The 6,000-nt window shown below is 56.1% G+C and overlaps 1 long non-coding RNA gene across 7 annotated transcripts in view; it reads left to right on the forward strand.

Annotated features, from left to right (window-relative positions):
- Positions 1 to 5,452, forward strand: part of LOC137453359 (uncharacterized) — a 49,374-nt gene extending 43,922 nt beyond the window's left edge. For 2 of the 7 annotated variants that reach the window (XR_010990340.1, XR_010990341.1), the window contains 5 exons: positions 906 to 1,067; positions 1,161 to 1,239; positions 3,468 to 4,240; positions 4,765 to 5,047; positions 5,278 to 5,450. This is a non-coding gene — a long non-coding RNA (uncharacterized lncRNA). Of the gene's footprint in view, positions 1 to 905; positions 1,068 to 1,160; positions 1,240 to 3,467; positions 4,241 to 4,764; positions 5,048 to 5,277 lie in introns of all 7 variants that reach the window. The other 5 variants (XR_010990336.1, XR_010990337.1, XR_010990339.1 and 2 more) reach the window with 5 other exon arrangements.
- The last annotated feature ends 548 nt before the right edge of the window (positions 5,453 to 6,000 follow it).

Consider the following 6,000-nt stretch of genomic DNA (forward strand, 5'->3'; position numbering starts at 1 on the left):
GGGGAGACCTTCTTGCTTTCTACGACTCCCTGAAGGGAGGTTGTAGCCAGGTGGGGGTTGGTCTCTTCTTCCAGGCAAGCAGCACCAGAACAAGAGGACACAGTCTCAAGCTGTGCCAGGGGAGGTTTAGGCTAGAGGTTAGGAAGAGGTTCTGCACAGAGAGAGTGATTGCCCATTGGAATGGGCTGCCCAGGGAGGTGGTGGAGTCACCATCTTTGGAGGTGTTCAGGAGGAGACTGGATAGGGTGCTTGGTTGCATGGTTTAGTTGATTAGGTGGTGTTGGATGATAGGTTGGACACGATGATCTTGAAGGTCTCTTCCAACCTGGTCCATTCCATCCCATTCCAATCAACTAAACCATGGCACTGAGTGCCTCATCCAGTCTCTTTCTAAACACTCCCAGTGATGGTGACTCCACCACCTCCCTGGGCAGCACATTCCAAAGGCCAATCTCTCTTTCAACCTGCTCTATTCTATTCTATGAAGACCTTCTTCCTAACATCCTGGTTTCATTGGTGAGAGCAACAGACTTGGTTGCTGCCACCCGCTGCTAAGGGGTCTGAGTGGCCCCCAAATGGGGTTTGGAGGCAGGTAAAGGTTTCTTTTGGCGTGTGAAGGGGTTTTGTGGGCCTCTAGAAGGGGTGTGGAGCCCCCTGAAAGGGTCTGGGATAGTGTCAGGGGGTTCTGGGCTGGTCTACCAGCGGGTCTGGGGACATTAGAAGCGTCTGGGGGTACCTAAAATGGAGCTGGGCGTATGAGATGGGGGGTTTGGGTGCCTCCAAAGGGGTTTTGTGGGCATCTAAGTTGGGGAATCTGGGGGGGTCCTGAAGGAGTTGGGGGGTTCTCGTCAAGCTATGAGCAGACACACAGAGAGATGTTAACGGACTTTCTTTGATCATTCCAGGTCTGGTGTGCTGGGACTGGCAGGATCTTCCTGAGCTGTCCACGTACAGTTTCTGTCGACACTCTTCAGCTCGTACATCCGGTTTGCTGACAGAGGGTGTGGGGTTTGTGGGGCCCGGCAGCGAGACTTTTCCAAAGAGGAGCTCTTCAGGGCAGCTCCAAGGTTAGGTTTGGATTCTCCTGGAGTCGCACACAGAACGAGTCTCACGATTCCAGTGGTCTAATTTCATAGCTGCATTTTCTTCTCTCTGCCTAGGTGACAGGACGACCTCACTAATGAAGAGAGATAGCCTGAGCTCTGCAGGAACCTTGAACCCAAGTAGCCAGTGCCTTCTGTGAGTACAAGCTGTCCTTGCTCAACGTGGAAGTAGTTGAGAGCTGAAGCCAGACCACACCATAATTCCCTCAGCTTCCTCTTCTGCACATTAAACAGTCCCAGTTCCTTCAGCCACTCCTCATAAGGCTTGTTATCCAGACCCCTCACCAGCTTTGTGGCCCTTCTCTGGACTCACTCTCTCACAAGGGGTGTCCTGGGGAACACCACTTGTGCCCGGCCGGCCACCGGCTGGGTTTAACTCTGTTCCCCACCGCTCTTGGGGCCCGGCCATCCATCCTGTTCTGCTGTCCAGCAGTCCCTTTGAAAAAAAATCCATCTGAAAAAAGAAGTAGCAGAGAAGGAAAGTTGAAGCTGCAAAGATTGCAGTCCCCTCAGTTCTTGTGGTACCCGCTGTGAGATCCTAAGCCACCTGAACTGAGCCGGTCAGGCAGCCAAGCTAGTGCAGCAGTGTCTTCTGGAGAGTTGATAGGAGCCAGTTCTGTGGGGTTTGTTGAAGTGAGTGGCCAGTCGTTCTACATGAACAATTGTCTTAGTGCTAGCAAGTAGGAGGCTCTGAAGTGTGGTACTTTGAATGCTCCATTCATACTTGCCCTTCAGGAGGAGCCAGCTCTTTCATTGAAGGATCTTCCTGAGGTGTCCAAGTACAATTTCTGTTGACACTTTTCAGCTCTTACATCCAGGTTGCTGACAGAGGATGTTGGGTTTGTGGGCCCTGGCAGCGACAGTTTTCCAAAGAGGAGCTCTAAGGCCAGCTGCAAGGTTAGGTTTGGATTCTCCAGGGGTGCCTGTGCTTGAAAGCCCCCCAGAGGCCGTGCAGAGTGGTGCTCGCAGTAGCTCTGTGCAAGTCTGCCATGGGCTCAGGAGGCCAGTATCTAGAGAGAGGGAGAGGGAAGGACAGAGACACTTCTAAGACAGTTTTAAAGAAATAATTATGAGAAGAGGCAAATTAATTCTGGGGACTCATGTGATATGTCTGTTTAAGAGAAAAAAAAATGAAGGAGGTTTCTGACCATAACCAGGCTGACAAAGCACAGTAATGTGGTTTCCTATGGGATTCAACTCCTCCTGCATTGCACAGGACACTTCAACAGCTGTCCTGACAAGCTCTAAGTAATGAACTTAATCCACCCTGTGCAAGCAATGGGGCAAAAGATTACAAAATCCATGTATGCAATTGAGATGTGTTACATTGGGACGCCCAGGATACACCTCATCAAGCTCTCCTAGTTTTTAGACGCAAGATGGAAGAAGGAAGGGGGAAGACAGAGCAGAAGGTATATTTAAATATGAAACTCCTAGGCTGAAAGAAAAGAAAAACATTTTAAAGACCACTCAGTGAGACTCTGTCACCAGCATAGCTAATCACAGAATCACTGAGTGTTAGGGGTTGGAAGGGACCCCAAAATAGCATCCGGTCCAACCCCTGTGCCAGTGCAGGATCACCTGGGGCAGGTTTTGAATGTCTCCAGAGACTCCACTAACTCTTGGGCAGCCTGCTCCAGGGCTCTGGCACACACAGTGAAAAGGTTTTCCCTTCTGTTCCTGTGGAACTTCCTCCTTTTATTCGTCGGACACAGCGAAGCCGCTGGGTCGTGTTGCTGCGGCAAGGTGACCCACCCTGTAGTTCAGGGCCTGGGTCTGTGCCTTCATGGCAGCCTGTTCCCTTGGCACCCTGTCAGCTTAACAGCCCTGTACTTGGGGTCTGTGTGACGAGTTGTGGAGCCCTCCATTCCCCCTTCTGTCCCCAGCAGCAGCCCAAGGTCCCTGTAAGCAGGGCTGGGGAGGCTGCTTTAGGCAGCTAACAGGAACCAACCTTGCCTGGCCCTTAGGGGGCTGAGGTCAGTCCCTGGGCTCCTGAAGAGGTGGTGTTGCGCTGCTGCCAGGAGGGCCGGCCCGTAGGTGGGGCACGGGCCAGAGCCTGTGGCTCTCTGTGGGGCTTTTTGGGAGTGCTGCTGAGGCCTCACTCTGTCCTGTTGGCATCCTTTGTCAGGGTAGCCAGATCCTAGGCCTGATGTCTATCGTTAGCTCAATTGCAGAATTTCCTTGTCTGCTGTTCCTGTCCGTAAATTTTTGCCAGTGCTTCTGTAATAAAAAGGTTTTTATTTCTCCTGTAACTTGCAAGCTGGTGACCTCCTTAGGAGCACCACTGTGTTGTTCACAAAGTTCTTTGCTGTTGCAAAGCTGGGAGAAGTGTGAGGTTCAGCTGATGAAGTTTCTCTCTTTTAGAAGTGTCTGCTCAGCCGTCCTCTTCCTGGATCTCGGAGCTTTGTCTCTCCCTGTTTGCGGTGCCCCGACAAGGACTTGTGCCGACACATCCTCAGGAAGCTGAAACCACCAAAGGGTTTAATGGGTGAGAGCAAAGCTCAGCTGTGTGCTGAAGCTGCAAACCTTGCCCAGAAGGCTGTCCCGGGCTCGGGGTGATAAAAAGAACAGGAGCGTAGCCGCTCAGCTGTCTTTCCTTCTGTGATGCCACAGGGGGATGGGCGAGGATACAGCCGAGGAGCAGTGAGGGAGGGGTGAGGGCAGCCTCCCACAAAGGCTGCTTGCAGACCTGAAATGCCAAATGTTTGAAATGCCAGGACGTTCTTGGAGGGGAGGGAAAGCCCCGGGAAAGTGTAAGAGTGAGTGTGAGGTGTTCCAGCCGAGGAACAGCGGTGCTGCTTATTGAGAGATTGCAGAAGGGCAGTGATTTGTGTGCAGAAAGGCCTTGACGTGACCCCCCTCTGTTCTGTAGAAAGGCTTCTAGAGGAGAAAAGCACATCCTGAGCAGAGCCACGGGGGGGTGTGGGGTGTGGTTTGAAACAGAAATAGCAACTGTCTCTCAATTAAAACAGTGGATTGTCTTTCATGTGTGTGTGTGGTGTGCTGTTTTTTCATTGACTGGAAAAAGCTCTGCAGGGAGACCAGCTGATCTGCTCCCGAGGCACAGCAGCACCGGACCTGCTGAGCGTTGGGGGCCTGTTAAGGAGGGTCTGCTGTCATCTGAAGTGGGCTTGGGGGTATGAAAGGGGAATTTGGGGGCATGTGAAGGGTTCTGGGAGCATCTAGAGGTGTCTGGGGACCTCTGGAGGGGCTCCTGGGTCATGTCTGGAGGGTCACGGAGGAGTGGGGGGGGTCTGTGCCTCAGTGTGGTTTCGGGGTCTCTGTGTCAGGTCCCCACAGCGTGTGGGTTGCTGTGTGGCATTGCTGGAGTCTCGGTGTCCCTAGCGCCCCTGACTCTTCTGCTCACTGCTCCCACCTTGTGGGCACGGCCAGGTACTGCTTGCTGTCGCCTGCTGCCAAGGGTGTGAGTGGCCTCTGAAGGGAGGCGCAAAGAGGTATTCTGGGGCGTCTAGAGGGGCTTTGTGGGCATCGAGAGGTGTCTGGCGGCCTCTGGAGGGTCTCCGGGGGGGTCTCTGGAGGGTCCTGAAGCAGCTGAGGGGGCGGGGAGTGGTGGTGTTGTGTTAGAGGTCTCTGGGGGGTTCCAGGGTTTGGGGTCCCGCAGGATTGGGGTGGTCTCACTCCGGTATTGGGTGTCCTGCAGTCCCAGGACCCCCCAGCCACATCTCCCCCGGCATCTCAAGGCGAGCTGCGAGCACCTCAAGGGCCTTAGAGGGTGAGAAAGGAGGTCTGGGGGCATGTAGACGGAAGTGAGGGCATCAAGACGGCACCGCTCTCCCCGTGACAGCGCCTGCCCTTCCCAAGACGGCACCGCTCTCCCCGTGACAGCGCCTGCCCTTCCCAAGATGGCGTCGCCCTCTCCGTGACAGCGCCTGCCCTTCCCAAGATGGCGCCGCCCTCGCCTTCTCGGCTCCGACCTAGCCAGCGTAACTATCGTCCCCTCTGCTTTCTCCGCTCCGCATCAGCTCAGTGTAGACTCTGCTGCTCTCTGGAGTTGTTTTGTCCCTGCTGCAGGACTCTGCCACGGGTCTGGGGGTGGGCAGCAGCGAGGGGGGGGGGCAAGAAACACCAGCAGCGAGGGGGGGGTGGGTGTCGATTTGCCGCGGTCGGGAGCAGTCTGCTCCCAGTTCACGAGCTGTTCTCCTGTCTCTCCCAGCTCTTGCAGGCTGACCCCAATGCCCCCAGACTCGCCCAGCGATCCCAGGGTGAACCCCGCAGCACCCAGATTCGCCCAGCGATCGTCACGTGATTAGGGGCCGCGCAAAGGAGGGGCGGGGAGCAGAGAAAGCGGCGGCGGCGCTGTGAGGGGATAGGAAAGGGAAAGGGTGGGAAGGGAGCTAGAGGGGAGGGGGAGCGGGGAAGACCGCGCAGGTTACGTCACTGGAGGCGGGGCTTGAGGAAGGCAATAGGATGGCTATGGGGGGCGGGGCTGGAGGACTGGAGGCGGGGCTAGAGGGCGGCAATAGAATGGCTAAGGGAGGGGGGCGGGAACGAGAGGGCATCTGCGTCACAAGGGGGCGGGGTTTGAGTGAAATAGGATGGCTATGGAGGGGGCGGGGAAAGGGCTGAGGGAGGTTGCAGGAGGTGGGACTGGAGGACTGGAGGCGGGGCTGGAGGGCGACAATTGGATGGCTATAGGAGGGGGCGGGGCTGGAGGAGGGCAGCAGGATGGCTATGGGGGGGCGGGGAATAGCGCAGACTATGTCACGGGGGGCGTGGCCTGAGCAGCTGGGGCAGAGAGGCGATGGCTGCTGATTACGTCAGAGCAAGGGGGCGGAGCGCCCAGGTGGGAGGGGGGGAGGAGGGCACCAGGGCTGCCCTGCGCGGTGACGTCAGAGAGTGGAGTGGGGCCGGCTGCGCCACGTGGGCCACGGGGAGC

Source organism: Melanerpes formicivorus, unplaced genomic scaffold, assembly GCF_026170545.1.
Source record: "Melanerpes formicivorus ecotype bairdi unplaced genomic scaffold, bMelFor1.0.p_v2 SCAF_65, whole genome shotgun sequence".
In the NCBI taxonomy this organism is placed as follows: domain Eukaryota; kingdom Metazoa; phylum Chordata; class Aves; order Piciformes; family Picidae; genus Melanerpes; species Melanerpes formicivorus.